The sequence below is a fragment of the Pyrus communis genome, chromosome 17, assembly GCF_963583255.1.
Source record: "Pyrus communis chromosome 17, drPyrComm1.1, whole genome shotgun sequence".
Taxonomy (NCBI): domain Eukaryota; kingdom Viridiplantae; phylum Streptophyta; class Magnoliopsida; order Rosales; family Rosaceae; genus Pyrus; species Pyrus communis.
The window spans coordinates 15,940,084-15,957,391 of NC_084819.1; the positions used below are offsets into that span (position 1 = coordinate 15,940,084).

Consider the following 17,308-nt stretch of genomic DNA (forward strand, 5'->3'; position numbering starts at 1 on the left):
CTCAATGTGGAGATTGATGTAGAATGGGAGATTTGGCAGAATACTCTTTTTGAAGGTCTAAGAGCATCTTCAAAGGAGATGTTGAAATATTAAGTAAAATGTCACTGTGTATATTCAACCGAAGCGTTGCTTGCTAATTGAATTTGAAGACTTTTTGATTAGGAGTCAAATTTGACATCAATGTCAAATTTATTTTTAATTAATTTTGAATGGTGGGTCCCATAGTTCACTAATATTTTAACCAATAAAAATTTTGATTCAACCTTTTGGTAATAAATACAACCATTTAGAGCTCTATTTTAATAAGAAAATAACATTTGATAATCTGGTGGGAGAAGTATACAATTTGACATAAGAGCATCTTCAAAAGAGATGTCAAAAAGTCCATATCACCAATAACGGTAAAAAGAAGAAGAAGACATTACTAATGTTTTCCAACTAAAATGCCAATTCCTATGTAACATTACATGGAATGGCAACAAAAGGGAGTTGCTGTCAAATTTGACAGCATCTCCAAATCTATTTTTAGTGGATAATAAATGTTTTTTATAATTTTTGTTATTATCTTTTGTTTTAAAAATACTAAATACAATTATGAAAAGTAAATAATATAATTAATAATAGTTTAAATTTGATATATCGACAACAAAATTTACAAAAGAAAGATCAATGTGCCATATAAGCATTCAAACTTGAATTTTGTGTTTAAAACTTAACATTTCATTTGGAGATGATCTAAGATTTTAGATTACCACATAAGCAATCAATTTTAATTTGACCACTATAATTTGACATTTTCTTTATACATGGTCTAAAAAACTTCTACCTTTGTTTTAATTTTTTTACATTTTTGCTGCTTTTTACATGTAAAAAGACTAATTAACCCAATGGTTTTAATTCTCTGTTCCTTCTCCCTCGAAACCAACGTGGAGAATAACCACGTTCCTGCCATGAATAATGATTTGTATGAATTTGTAATGCGCCGATGTTGTGTGTATAACACAATCTTAAACAGAAGGTGCTCAACATAGAGTCAATTATAACCCTGTAAGATAGTCCTTCTTATTAAATAGAGTCAGGCCGTTTTTATATACCGTCTCTAACGGAAGGAGTTAAACAGCCCCTAGATAATTTATTATTTTAAATTTAATAATTAATTTAATTAAACTACTACTTACAATAGTAAAATAAGGTGATCCAGATATTTTTTGAGTTACACATGTTGCTAAATGGTAAGTCTCTAAATTTCTTAACTTTATGTAATGTCAATAATTTTTTTTTTTTTAATAAAATGTTTGAGAGATACGTGACGCTAAATGAGTAAGTCTCCAAATTTTGTACCCTTATGTAATCTCAATAACTTTTTAGATAGGATTTTCAAGGGACACGTGTTGAGATGTAATTGATTATGCAAATTTGTGATAAGATTCTTGTCAATGTGGCACGTCTTTATCTTCAACTTCCAATGTTAATAAATTGATTGGATATTGGTGTAGAATTCTCACACCTTCATCCTTGCCCTCTTGAATATCTATTTTTTTTTTTCTTTTTCAGGGAAGAACAACTCTCATGGTTTCTTGGGTTTGGCAAAGACGTGCATTCGTAAAACTCATAGTATTTTTTAGATGTACTAGTCTAAAAACTCACACTTGTTTGACTAATACTCTTGATACGATCTTTATCATCTATAAACCTTGCAAAAAACTTCAAATCTGGCCGTTAGATCCAATGGCAAATTGCAGCATCTGCTGTTGGGCCCCAGCAAATGGGCTGGGTATTAAGCCAAGTTTGGCCAGCTCGATGCCCTTTGGATCATCTTTTGGCTTGGTGGGCTCTGTTGATTTTTAGCCCAACTTTTGATTGAAGTTAAGAGTGTTGTCCAAATCAAGCCATTTTTGGAGAGATTTTTTAGCATGCAGAGAATACGGTTTGGTATGAAAAGTACCATAATGGAAGCACATATATCATGACACTTGATGCATCAGACAATGTTCTTGGCACACCAAAAAATTTCTCTCTTTTTAACCCTTTAGCCTTTTAGCCTTCTCCATTAGAGATAGCCCAAATATTAAGAAATTTGGCAAGGCGGTGCCATGGTTCACCGACCAATCTAAATAATAAGGTACTAATATAAATATGTAAACTACATCATAGGATAACTGATCACACAAAACCTATGACTATTGTTACAAATCAATGTATTAGCCAAATTTCCAGACGTGAGTCAGCTTAGCTGGGATGACTGCAAAGTACGTCCACCCACCAATCTCTAAACCATCAATCAAAATGCATAGCTAATTAGCAAAATTAACACAAAAACAGCTAGTTAATCACTGCGTCGTGATGTTTTCCTTTTGCATGTAAAGAGTTCTAACCAGTATATGATGTAAACCGACCCTTCGTTAATCTTGTACATCATAATTAACCACATTTGCGTAAACTTTACCTGAATACTTTATGTCCACAACTTGAGGATTTGGATCAACGTAGTGGAAACAATATTTCTGTTATTAACTGAAAAATTGTGTGTCCAAGTGGTGAATTGTTTTGTTAGTCAGTCTTTTTCTTCAACACATTGCATCATGAGTTCAAACTTCCAACCTCCCTCTTATTAGTGTAAAATATCCCTTCTTCTAAAAAAGAAACCCAATATTTTGTGTGTATATGTATAATCCTCCCTCTTCCGTTTTGTCTCAAAACAATTTTCATAACTAAATACTACTACATTATTTTTTGAGTCGTGATCAAATTTCAAATTAGTTTATTACTTTAAAACTGAACTATTGAATATTCCACGCCCCAATTTTCCAATCCAATTTCGAAACCCAAATCCATTTCCACAAAGATCCCATTTCGAGTTGGATGCAACTTGTAAGTCTCTCCCTAAAATTAGACGTCAGTTCCACCACCATGCAGAAATACTGGGGTCCGTCCAACTTGTCCGGTGCCACAATTGGGAGCTACCTCGCGCATCCAAATACGCTTTACGGACGTGCTCTCTGTGCCTGGTGACTTTAACTTAATCATACTGGACTATCTCATCACCGAGTCGGGGCTCACTAACATTGGCTAGTGCAACGATCTCAACACCGGCTATGCCACCGATGGCTATGCGCATTCACGAGGCGTGGGCGCGTGTTGGTACTTTCACTGTGGGTGGACAGAGTGTTCTGAATGCGATTGCTGGAGCCTGCAGTGATGATTTGCCTGTGATTTGTATGGTTGGAGCCTTGGAGGCCCCAACTCCAATGACCATGGAGCTCATAATAGGATTCTTCACCATACTATTGGGTTGCCTGATTTTAGCCAAGAGCTTAGGTGCTTTCAGAAAGTCACTTGTTATTAGGTAATTAGCATATATATATTTGAAAGCACTTTTAAAATTACTAAAAACGCTTTAACAAAAATACGTACTTGAAATATCGGCAACTTGGCTAAGAAGATTCTTTGAAAAACTAGGCATTTAAAAAAAAAAATGTATTAGTTAAAATAATTATTTATTTTTATTTCCAATAAAAAGTAAACATATGTATAGAATACATGAATTTAATGTGTATTATTGAAAAATGTGTCAAAATAACGTGTATTAAACGTGAAAATGTGTATACGTGTATTATATGTTGGAGTTTAAAACAAATGTGCAATTTAACGAATCATTAAAACATGTACGAAAAACGGAAATATTTTTAGAAAATACACACGTACGTATATAATATACGTATGATACGCGAATTTACTGATTGTCAAGTTAAATTAAAAACGTGTTTTTTCAAAGAGCACTTCAGATTTTATCAAGAACTTTTATGCACTTCTACGAAAAACGTTTATAATGCCTTTTTAACTGTTTCTCAAACAACTCTTAACCATGACATAAGTTTAAACAGAGACTGACATGATCAAATTAGTAACTCAATTTAGACTTTAAAATTGAGCATATATATGCAAATTTCACATCTTTTCTTATTTGGAGAGGGAAAAGATTTGAACTTGGGACATTTTCTTATATGTATTGTTGTACCGGTTGTACCGGAAAAAGGAAAAAAAATGTACAAAATTGTGAATGGTCTAAATATGTGAGAGTCTAACGCTATGCGGTAGGTGCTTACAAGTTTTTCTTTCTCCTTTGCTTTTGTAAATAAAAACTTTTTATTTTTTATTTTTTATTTTTATTTTGTGCAAGTACCCCTTTACCACAGTGGTGGAAAGATGTTGAGCTCTTGCATCACGGAGTGGGTTCAAATCTCGGCAGTGATTAATCTAACATCTAATCTAACCAAATTTATTGTTTGACCAAAAAAAAAAAAAACTTTTTTTTCTCTCCAAGGTTTGCTAATTTCGGTACGTTGGGTTTAATTGGTAGGCTGTGATAAATAATATAGAAGATGCACCTGAATTGATCGACAAGGCAATTTCAACAGCTTGGGAAGAAACGAAAGCAATCATGTTTACATCAGCATAAGTTGCAACTTGATTGGAATTCCTCATCTAGCTTTTATCGTGAGCCTATTCCAATTTCATTGCCTCCAAAGGTAATTTTGGCCTGCATTATATTAACAGTTAATTAGAGCTACGATTCTTTCTCATTTAGGACTACTTTCGTTGTAAGCGATTGTGTTGGAAGTGTTCTATTATAACCATGTTGGGTTTTTTTATTTATTAAAACTCCACGTTCTTAATGAAAAATCACTTGGAAGTGCTTCTACGACCTAGAAGCACTTTTAAGTTTTTCTGCAAAACGTGGCCTGCAGCACTTTTGTTTGTCAAAATATACTTTTAACCCTTATTACATTGTTTGTTCGTTCTGTGATACAGGTTGAGTAATCAAATAGCCTTAGAGGCAGCAGTGGGGCCAGCAGCGGACCAGGCAGTGAACCGGTTATGATAGACGGGCTAAAACTTCGATCTGCAGATGCAGCTGATGCCTTTGTTGAGCTAGCCGATGCTTGTGGTAATGCCCTTGCTGTGTTGCCCACGGCATAGGGAATTTTGCTGAAACACCACCCGCATTTCGTGGGGACATACTGGGTGGCCATAAGCACCGCATTTTGTGTTGGGATTGTGGAGATAGCAGATGCATACGTATTTGCTGGCCCAATTTTCAATGACTACACCGCTCTAGTACTCAACCCTAATCAACCAAGAGAAGGCGATTATTGTGCAACCCGATTGTGTGATCATAGGGAATGCCCCTGCATTCGGTAGTGTATTGCTTAAGAATTTCCTCAAAACTCTAGCGAAGCAGCTCAAGCGCAACACACCTGCTTATGAGAATTACGTACAGCAGGATACTTGTGCCCGATGGGAAGCCTGTGAAAAGTGGACCAAAAGAACATTGGGGGGGGGGGGGGGGGGGGTTAATGTTATGTTCCAACGTGTACAAAACATGTTGTCAAGGAAAGCAGCTGTGATTGCTGAGACTGGGGGACTCATGGTTTAACTGCCAAAAACTGAAATTGCCGCCGGGTTGCCAATAAGCCAGGGGAAAGTCTTGTGTTTGATGTTGTTTTTAGGGTTTGGTTTATGGATTGAACTGAAAAATTTGATGATGGGTTTGCAAGTATGAGTTTCAAATGCAATATGGATCAATTGGTTGGTCAGTTGGAGGAACTCTTGGGTATGCTCAAGCTGTTCCTACAAAGCGAGTGCTTGCTTTCATTGGTGATAGCAGCTTTCAGGTAGGTTTAATAAATTTGCTCCCTTTCCTCTAGCGCTTATTAGCATGCTCCTAAACAAACAATAAGCCGGTATATATAATACGATTAAATACATTTCTATTGTCTGCTTAGTGTTTGTTTAGGAGCGTGCAAATAAGTGCTAGAAAGGTATTTAATCATATTATATATACTAACTTATTGTCTGTTTAGGTGCGGGCAAATAAGTGTTAGAGGAAAGGGAGCAAATTATTAAACCTACCTGAAAGCTGCCATAAGCAATGAAAGCAAGCACTTGCATTGTAGGAACAGCTTGAGCATACCCAAGAGGTCCTCCAACTCACCGACCAATTGATCCACATTGCATTTGAAACGCATACCTGCAAACCCATCATCAAAATTTTCATTTCGACTCATAAACCAAACCCTAAAAACAACATCAAACACAAGATTTTTCACCTGGCTTATTGGCAACATGGAGGAAATTTCAGTTTTTGACAGTTAAACCATTAGTCCCCAGTCTCAGCGATCACATTTGTTTTCCTTGACAACATGTTTTGTACATGTTGGAACAGAACCTTAACCCCAAAAGGTTCGTTTGGTCCACATTTCACAGGCTTCCCATCAGGCACAAATATCCTTCTGTACGTAGTTCTCATAAACAGTTGTGTTGTGCTTGAGCCGCTTCGCTAGAGTTTTGAGGAAATCCTTAAGCAACACACTACCGAATGCAGGGCCATTCCCTATGATCACATGGTCGGGTTGCACAATAATCGCCTTCTCTTTGTTGATTAGAGAGGAGTGTCATTTTTCTGGTGAACAATGGTGGATACACAATTGTGGTTGAGATACATGATGGACCTTACAATGTGATAAAAAATTGGAACTACACTGGACTTTTGCATGCCATCCACAATGGGGAAGGCAAACGCTGGACAAACCAAGGTGATGAGTGAGTTAATCATTTGACCAATACTAATCATGTAGGGTTGTGTTTGACAAAACATAAGGGCACCCTTTTGATTTTCTTTCCCTCTTTTCTTGTAGTTCGTTGTGAAGAGGAGTTGATTGAAGCAATTGAGATTGCAAATGGTGATAAGAAGAATTGGTCGTTCTTCATTGACGTGATTGTTCACAGGGAAGATTGTAGCAAAGAGCTGCTTCAATTCGGCTCTAGGGTTGCCGTAGCTGGTGGCTGTCCACCCATACCTAAAGTAGTTTAGTAATTTTTTTTTTTTTTTTTGAAAGCAACGACAGTGAGTTTTAATTGATAAAACGCAATCAGTACAAGGGAGATGCTCGTAAGCACCATTCAGTCAACAACATTACAATCAGACAACAGAGAATGTAAGAGAAAGTATGGAGGCTCTTCGAACCAAGAGCAGGAGATCGAAACCATATGCAGAGCATGGCGGGCCAGCCGGTGGGCTATCGCATTTCCTTGTCGTCAAGTGTGAGTAACAGAGACTCCAGTGATCCTGAGAATAGCTGTTTTGGTGTCCTCAACAATAGGTCCAATAGTCGACATATTGAGAGTACTCTCAAGCAGAGCATTCACAATCTGGAGCGAATCAGCCTCAATAACAATATCTTTAAGACTCATTTCCGATGCCAGGAAAGCACCCACTCTGACAGCCAGGGCTTTCACATGTAGAAGGAAGAGACAAAGGGGAATCTGATGGCTCGAGTTGCCACAAACGCACCTTCATCCCGAATTATAGCACTCACTGCTCCCAATATATTTTTCTCATCCCAGGCACCATCCACATTTAACTTCAGGAAACCCGGCTGAGGGTAAGACCATCGGACGATCGGGGGCTCACTGGGAAGAGGGACTAGGTAGGAAGAGGCATTGAATTCTTGCCAATAGCTAATGGCACGAGCAGCTATAAGGTCGGGTCTCTCAGTTTTTCCATTCCATAGGAGATTGTTTCTGGAAGGCCAAATGGCCCACCATATCATGAGGATTAGCTCGAAGTTCTTCTTTGACAGTGAGGAGGCCAAGAAGAGACCCCAATCGGCTATTGATCAAACATGTGGTTCAGTAGGAAGAGGCCCCAAGGGAGTAGACAACCAGGTGTAGGCGGAGAACAGACACATATGCATAAGATGGAGTGTTGATTCATCGTCGGAATTACAGAAGACACAGGATGAGTCGTGCCCAATATACTTCCGAAGTAGATTAGCACGGGAGGGGATGATATCCCTGCAAATTCTCCAAGTGTAAACCTTGACTTTTAGGAGGACTTGGGCAGCCCAAATCATTTTCCAAAGTACACCAAGACTGCGTCTGAAGAGGAAGAAGATGCCTCATTGGATTTGGATAACACGTAGTTGACGGCTAGATGGTAGGCGCTTTTGACCGTGAATATACCTTTAGGGTCAAGGTGCAAAATCAGCACGGGATAGTAAGGAGAGGAGTAATGAGACATTCCACATGTGAACATCGATAAACTGGTCGACAAATTGGAGGTTGCATTCTGGAGGCTTAGGGGAAAAAATTTGAAATTTAGAAGGGAGGGGGATCTAGCGATCCTTCCAGATGTCGACTTTGTCCCTAGAGCCTATTTGCCAACGGGACCCCAATTTAATGATATGACGAGCAGAACATAAGCTACGCTAATAGGGCGAATGAGAGTTCCCTACCGGAGCCTTTAGAAAAGAGGAGTTCAGGAAGTACCTCGCTTTCAAGACACAGGCAACCAAAGAAGATTGGTCCTAAATGAGCCTCCATCCTTGCTTAGCCAATAAGCTAAGGTTGAAAGCGAAAAGATTTCTGAAACCCAAGCCACCCTCGCTATTCGGATAGTAAAGTTTGTCTTAAGCGATCCAATGTATCTTCCTAGCCTCGTTTGCCCCATTCCACCAAAATTTTGCCACCATACGGTTGAGATCGTTACAAAAGCATTTCGGAAGGAGAAAGCAACTCATGGTGTAAAGGGGGATGGCCTGAGCAACTACTTTGATGAGTAATTCACGCCCAGCCGTGCTTAAGAGTTTGCCTTTCCAGCTTTGTAGGCGTTTCCAAAGTCGCTCCTTTATGTGCCCAAAACAAGCTGTATGGTTCCGTCTGACTAGGGTGGGGAGGCTAAGGTACTTAGGTGTCTGTCTACCAGATCAACGCCTAGAGCAGCAACTATCCTATCTTGTTCTTCCCTTTTAACATTCCTACTAAAGCAAACAACACTCTTTCGGAGATTAACACGCTGGCCCGAGGCTTCCTTATAGTGGTTTAGAATCCGTTTAATCTCCGAGCAATCATTGACAGTGGCACGGGCAAATATCAAGCAATCATCCGCAAACATGAGGTGATGGATTGGCGGTACGTTTCGGCAAATGGAAATCCCTTGGATTAGCCCCATCATTATGGTTTTTCTCAATGATGGCAGAGAGACCTTCCGCAGAGAGTAGGAATAAAAATAGGGATAGGGGGTCTCCTTGTCAGAGACCACAAGAAAGGTAGATGTAGCCACATGGAGAGCCATTTACAATGACGGAATAAGAGACCGTCGAGACGCACGTCATGATCAGATTCACCCAACGGCTGGAGAAGCCCAGTTTAAGTAGTATCCTACATAGATACCCTCATTCGATCGGATCGTAGGCTTTACTCATGTCTAGTTTAATAGCCATCTGTCCTTGTTTGCCCTGTTTCCTCTTGAACAATGAATGGGCCACCTTCGATGCAAGGATGGTATTATCAGATATGAGGCGGTCAGAAATGAAGGCTCTTTGATTTGGTGATATGATCTGGGGCATTACATTTTTAAGACGGTTGACCAGAACTTTTGAAGCAATTTTGTAGATGACATTGCATAAGCTGATGGGGCGTAGCTGTGACATCTCCGTTGGAGTGCTTTGCTTAGGGATCAATGTGATGTGGGTGAAATTAATCTTTTGCAATATTCGTCCAGTCTCCAAGAAAGAAAAAACAGCCGCGGTTACATCGTTGCCGACGATATGCCAGAACCGTTGAAAAAAGATTGGGGGCATGCCGTTGGGTTTTGGAGATGTGGACGGTTTCATTTGGAACACTGCTGCTTTGACTTCCTCCTCTAAGAAAACAGAGTTGAAAGCCTCATTCATGTCGTCAGAGATTCTTTTATTAACAGCCCCAATGATATCATTGAGCTTTCTGCCTTCCCTAGAGAAGATTGATGAGAAGTAGTATGTGACTACTCATTATATTCTGCTCGCATCACTGTGCCATTGTCCCTGGTCATCTAATAGCCCACAGATCCGATTCTTGGACTTCTGGGCATTGGCACGCCTATGGAAGAATTTCGTGTTGCGATCTCATTCTTTCATCCATAGGGCTCTCGAACGTTGGCGCCAAAAGATCTCCTCTTGCGAGAGGAGATTGTCTAGTTCGTGAAGAAGGTTCACCCTTTCCGAGAGAAAGGCATCCGAATAAGGGTGGGCGAGAATGAAGCCAAGTCAATCATGAATCGCATCGATGGCTAGCTGGTGGACCTTGAAGGTGTCTTGATTCCACTTAAGAAGAGCCACACGAACGACCTTAATCTTCCCAGTTACTTGGAACATGGGGACTCCCGAGACTGAAGTGTTCCAAGCAGAGCGAATAACCTTTTCACGGTTTTCATGTCTAATACAGAATTCTTCAAAGCGGAATAGGCGCCTCCATCTGTGAGGAGAAGGCAGATATTCTCTCACATTGGTTTCTTTAACACTGTGAACTAGGGCTGGGCACGGGCCGGGTCGGGCCCAATTTTGAAGGAACCGGACCGGACCGGACCTAGGTTCAAAGGGAACGGGGCGGGCCAGGCCGGGGATTACATTTTCTAATATAAGAACCGGACATTACCCGGCCCGGTTGAAACGGGCTGGTTCGAGCCGGGTCCACAGGTCCTTTTTTTTTTTTTTTTTTTTTTTTGGTTGTTTGAAAAAAAAAAGAAAAAGAATTGTACGGATTGCAGATTGCACAGATTGCAATCTGCACAAAAACTGCACAGATTGCAATCTGCACAAAACTGCACAGATTGCAAAGTGCAAAGTGCAAACTGCACAGATTTGCACAGATTGCAATTGCAGAAAGTCACATACTGCATTTATGCAGATTTTGCACAAATTCACCATTATTCACATCCAATCTAAATACAAAGTCCAACATCCAAGTTCATAGATTAACAATACATCCAAAACAATAATATTACATCTTCCAACATCTAAAAATCAAATCAACATACAAAATAGTATTTGGAGAAATATGCATTTGGATTAGGCTCTGCTCAACCAAAGGCGATTGGATGCTAGGCTACCTCAAAGCTTGAACACAAACCAAGACATAAGATACTCACCAAACTTTTTAAATGGCTCAATTGTTTGCTTAACTTGACAACTTTTTCCTACAATTCATAAATAAGATCATTAGATGTAGTAAAGGGAAAATTAATTCATCTTAAGATTCAAGTGCTTGCATTGCTGATGGCTAAAGGGAAAATTAATAATTGTAATTAGATTCAAAGAAGGCTCCATAAAGATCTGGTAGAAATTGTTTAAGGTGGCTCATTCAAGTTAGGCGGTCCAAAACAAATGTTACGAGGGTCTTATGCAGCTTAAAATCTTGACAAAGACAACGTTGTAAAAAGAGTCAGATCTGCGCATTCAAACTTGATGGGATCAGTTCCTTTGCTGCAAAAAACCCATCCAATCAGAACAAAATCTCTAAACTTTATCCTTCCCAATTTCTCCTCCACCTCCAAACTCAAAACCTCATATTAATGACAACCTAATTAACACTAATTACAATAAAAGATGCTAAATTTAAGCTAAATCAAGATTAGACTGATGAGATGACCTAAAATCCTCCCAAGATGAAAGAGTTACACTTCACACACAAATCTGTTATGTGTAGAAGGGCATGACAGTTTTTTAGATCATATGGATGGAGTTAAACAGAATGAGTTTTTAGGATTATTCAGGGTAGATGAAGTTTTGGATCGATTTAGCTTTTGGTCCCCACCCCCACCCCCGGCGGATTCCTTTCTTGGTTATGCACAGAGTAATTGATTATGATATCCATTGTCACATTACACTTTCAACTTTTAAAACCTAGATATAAATTTGATTGGATAAGATTACCTTTGTTGTCTTTAGCAGAGATAGTCCTTGACCTTCAATCCCAGAAGTCACCCTTAGTGCACCAGATTTCTTTGCGATTTACCTCTGTTATATGCTTCTCAGATCCTAATTTGAAACCTTTAACAAATATGGCAATGAAAATAAATTAAAAATTGAAAAAATGAACAGAAATATAATGGATGTCTCCGGATTGCAAATCAATATGCTTGGAAATACTTCATAATATATGTGAAATACAAGGACTTCTACTCAACATTTGGATGCGAAAACAAGCTAAAAAAATCAGAAAATCCACCAAATCAGCAAGAACAAACATGAACATCCCAATATATTTATTGAGCACAGATTATATACATCAGAGGTTAAAGAACCTATATAAAAAAAATAAAAATAAAAAGGTTCAAGAATTCACCTGAACTGGCAACGGCGATGGAGTGTTGGTGATCGAGACGGCGGTGATGTCGTCAGGAAAGAGAGAACGAGAATCGGGAAGATGGGTGGTGCGAGACTGCGAGTGCCTGGCTCTAGGATGAGATGTCGAGGAGAACGAAGAAGATCAGCCGTGGTGGACCTGGTGGTCGTCACTCGTCAGGGCGAGGTCAGTCGGAAGAGGGGCTCAGGACGAGGTCAATCGGAAGGGAGGTCAGTCGGAAGGGGTGGTCGTCAGGGCGAGATCAGCCGTGGAAGGGAGGGGCTCAGGCCGAGGTCAGTCGGACTTCAGAGACGGAGAGGTCGAGCCGTCGAGGTTGAGGTCGAGTTTGTCGAGAGAGAGTAAAGACTCTCACTGAATCATATTCAATTAGGGTAAAAACCAACGGTCATGATTGGAAGATATGTTTATTTTCAATCTGGGCCGTCCATTTCAATTAAAAACGGGCCGGTTCGGGGCCCCGTTTTTCTATAAATCTGGAACCGGCCCGACCCTAAAATGCCATTACCTAGGCCCGCCCCGCCCCGTTTCCCCTATTTAAAAACAGGACCCGCCCCGTACCCACCCTGAACCGCCTATACCCGCCCCTACCCGCGGGCCCAGGACCTGTTTGCCCAGCCCTACTGTGAACATGTTTTATGTGATCAAGGAGTTTGTAATTTCATTGTCATATTTTCTTTAGATAAATTGCAAAGTCAATTCCCATCCAGCTATGCTATTATATTTGGAAAGTCGCTATGAGGTGAATTTATTATATTAATAGGAAAAAAAATATAATATGTTAAAGAAGACATAAAGTCAAACCCTGACCGTCAAAGAAGTCACAGGACAAGTCAAAACCACTTCTAGCAAAACTTATAACAAAGAAATTGAGAAAGAAATATACGAGGATACACAGCTGCAGAACCAAGAATTTATAATTTTATTTTCATGTTTTATAATGAATGGGTAATTGTTCTTACTTTCACATGCGCAAGTTTCAAAACCGTTGTTCATACTATTTTAACTTGAAATCTCCTACAAATTCAGGGTCGAGTACCATTATACAAAGGATCTTGAATTTTTTCGACTCTCCTTCTTATCCTTTTGTAAAGTTTCACGATGATCTAAACTTGCCTATATTTTATATCACTCTTCAAAAATTAACTAAACTCCAAATTGTTTAGCCATCGAATAATTATCTCAACAAATGGACAAACCGTGTCGTTTAATTAAATACTAATTTTTTAACAAAATTAATTGAACAGTTATGATTTCTAATTTGATTAATATTTTGTAAAACTATTTTTTAAATGGTGAGCTAAAAACTAAAGTGCTTGATTATCACAACAATAGAAGATAAAAGTGAAAAGTCCACGTGGTTGTGAGTTTGGACATGTTATGTACACTAACATTCCCTCGTAAAGAATGTAAAAAATGTTTCTCACACAGCAAATTAAGCAGCAAGTTCAGGAAAGTCATGTGTCTCGGATTGGCGGCAGTGGTGGCGCCACGCATTCTGACTCCCATGTCAAAGACGTGTAGCCTTCTCAATTTAAATAGATCTTTATTAGTATCAAATATTCAAGCGATATTTCACGTCATAATATAAGTAGAAAACGTGATATCATATTTTGCGTCTATACACATATTTTATGATATGTGAAGTATTAACTTTTTATGTGACAAATATGTGATGGATTTGGAGTGAATTTTTAGGAAGAGCATCTTGTGCTCAGACTTGAAAAGTCGTCTAATAAGAAGTTGTTATATTGGTACAAGTATGACGAGATTAATGAAAACATATTGTATGGAATTGTGAGATAATGTGGGACCAGAGAAATAACCTTGGGACCAAAGAAATAACCCTGTGGTTCAGTGTAATTTTTTCTCATTAACTTGAGATACTATCACGGTGCATTGCATGCAAGTTATTCTCATTGTAATGGACAACACATAGAATGCTTCACATAAGTTTTGGTCGTTAGGCTCTTAGCCAATAATCTAATAATCAAGATCTAACGACAAAAAATCTCGATGCCTAAGATAGATCATTCTAGAATCTTGCAGTACACATAATGCTCGGTACCCCAAAGAAATATGATAACCACACATTTTTATTTCTTTCTACACACTCTTAATTAACATATGAGTACGATATTGAATGAATCAAAAAAAAAAAAAAACTAAGATGAAATGTGACAATTTGAGAACAATGTCCCGTGTCAATAAAGAATCAAACCTTGCAAAACCTCAACTTGCTGACTAATTTTATAATAAAATCTCAACTTTAATCATTAATAAAAATAAAATAAGAACATAATGAGTGTTTTTCTCCTTTCTAAAATTTGATCACCTTCAAAGGTGATGTCAAATCTCAGTGGGAGATATGTCTGTGTATATTTGACATAAAAGATCATTTCAACCGAAGTGTTATTTGCTGACTGGATTTGAAGCTTTTCTATATAGGAGTCAAATTTGACATCAATGTCAAATATATTTTTGAGTAGTTCCCTTTATTCCACTAACATTTCAATTAATAAAATTCTATTTCAACAATTTTTTTAATAAAAACAACCATTTAAAGCTCTACATTATTAGTCATTTAGTACTACGGTCTAGTAGTATTCCTCTTCACATATAAGTGAGAGGTTTTAGATTTGATTCTTGCCAAAAGTAAATTTAAATCATATTATTGCTATCCCTCTATGCCTCTATGAGGGTAAGCTCACCATTTCTTCTTTAATATAGGTGATATCATTTCTTCAAAAAAGAAAAATTTTAAACTTGTTTGGAAAAAGATAAAATTTGATGTAAAACTTCACATTGTCACATTAGCTAACAATTATAATTTGATTCTAATAATTTAACATTTTCATTGAAAATAGTAGAACAAGAGCGTAGGGCCCCACAATTTACTACAGAAGAAAATGGCTGCCTGGTCTGTGATGTGACTATATAGTGGAAAAAGGCTCACATTCATGCCTGTGATTGCGTGCCACGTCACTACTATGACACGTTCATTGCGACGTATGTGTTCAATGTTGATTGCAATGTGCATGTATACAACTGGAAGAGGATCCTCTCCTGAGCATAGGATGGGGATCTTCTGACCACGAAATCTGGGTCGTTTAATTTTAATTTAACGGTTGTAATTATTATAACTTTTTAGGAAATCTTCTGTTTAGAGCTGTTGGATTAAAATTAAATGGTCCGGATTTCGTGGTTAGGAGAATCTTCATCCTGAGCTCAGGAGAGGATCCTCTTCCCATACAACTTACTTAATTTAATTAATTAAATCCAAATATCTTCGAGTTTGCAATTACCAGCGGACAAGGATTGACTGCCCTTCCACTTTCCGTGCTTTCTCGTGTTTTTCTATTTGTGTGATCATGATTAAGCTATGTTAATATTTTATATTACTATTTATTTTAATTTTATTATCTTTATAAAAAATAATATAAAATATTAACCCATGATTATACAAAACAAAAGAACACGAAAAATTACGAAAAATAGAAGGGCAGACAATTGTTGTCTATTACCAGCAACTCTTCCGGTTTCCACAAACTGTGGATTTCAGTCCTTTAAAACCTTTGCTCACGGAATTGTCTCCCCTAACAGCGCCGTTTACCCCGCCAACCTTGACGCGTGACGTGTCTTTTCCTTCTATTCTTGTCCTTGTGGTCGTCTTTGTGATTTGAACAATTACGCGCCACTAACCAGAAACCGACAACGCTAGGCTGAAGAGATTATGATTTTTTTTTTTTAACAAATAATATTATTTATATTAAAAGTGAGAAGGTGGGTTTAGCATCTTAGGGAGAAAAGGTATGCTTAGCGTCTTAGCTTTATAATGAATTAGTAATAATGTTGTTCAAATTCGTCTTTGGCGATAATCAAACTTAAGATTTCTTACTTCCAAGTGAAAAAGAATATTACTAGACTATAGTAGATTATGATTTAATTTTGTTGTTTTTGGGAATTAGGAAAAACTGGATTAAAGCTAATAATTAGTTGATGCTTTTTCTTCAAAACCAAGAAAATGCGTCCACTGCCGATTGTCGAATTTACCTTTTGAGAAATGCTAGGAAGACTCTTAAATGTGAAATGGTATAAATTATTATACTAAAAACATGAAGCGTCAGAGAGTTTTTGAAGAGTCCTATATTGAGAGTCTCCTTAACATTTCTCTTACCATTTTGAGCTAACGGTTACAATTACTACACTAATATTTTTTTTTTTTGTGAACAAAACTGCTCTAATGTTTTGAATTCCCTTTGCATGTTACATAATATTAAATGTAACAAGTATTGGATGGTCTGAATATATGGAGCCACAACAAAAATACCAATACAAATCAATTTAGGTAATCCAATGCTCTTAAGATTTTATTCTACATAGCACAAAAAAAATTTCTTAATATTTTTTTTGTTTACAGTACGTTCATCTTATTGATGCACGTTCTGAATATTGGTGTCCACAATATTAGAATTCAACGCAGTCCTGCTAATTTGACTTTGCCACTAAACTAAGCCACACAAAACTACGACATTTCCAACCCAAAACACAAAGGAAAAAAGAAAAGGAAGATTAGGACATGATGCCATGATGGTGATCATTTGACCTCAAAATACAAAGTGTTCAACTTATGTGATGAGAATCAAAACTACAATTTTGTAAATGGTTTCGAACATGGATTTGCCAAATCAAGAGTTTTTACGAAACATGATATAGTGCGTTCATTCCATATAATCAAACTATATATATTGGATTAGTTCCACATAAAAAAATAGAATATATCACACACATTACAAAAGTTGTATCTTATTTGCACAAAATAATTTTAGTAATATTAATATACTAAGCATAAAACACATCACACAATGTATATTTTATTTACGAAAATAATTTCTAGAAAATAAATCAAAATCAAGGATATGATACAACCAAAATCAAGAATTAGTAGGATCACTTAGGAAAAAAACAGGATTGTATTTTGAGTGTGTTGATTCTAAAAATTATAAAGCCTATATGGCGCGCAGTCCGAGTAACTACTGAGCTAACTATGTCATTTTGTTGATGCATGAGTGCCAATTCACAATTGAACTCGGTTGGGTGAATGAGATGAAAATGTGGTAGTGTA

At 37.6% G+C, this 17,308-nt stretch overlaps 1 pseudogene; it reads left to right on the plus strand.

The window, feature by feature from the left end:
• The first annotated feature begins 2,910 nt into the window (after window positions 1-2,910).
• LOC137722092 (pyruvate decarboxylase 1-like) lies at window positions 2,911-7,958 on the plus strand (annotated as a pseudogene).
• The last annotated feature ends 9,350 nt before the right edge of the window (window positions 7,959-17,308 follow it).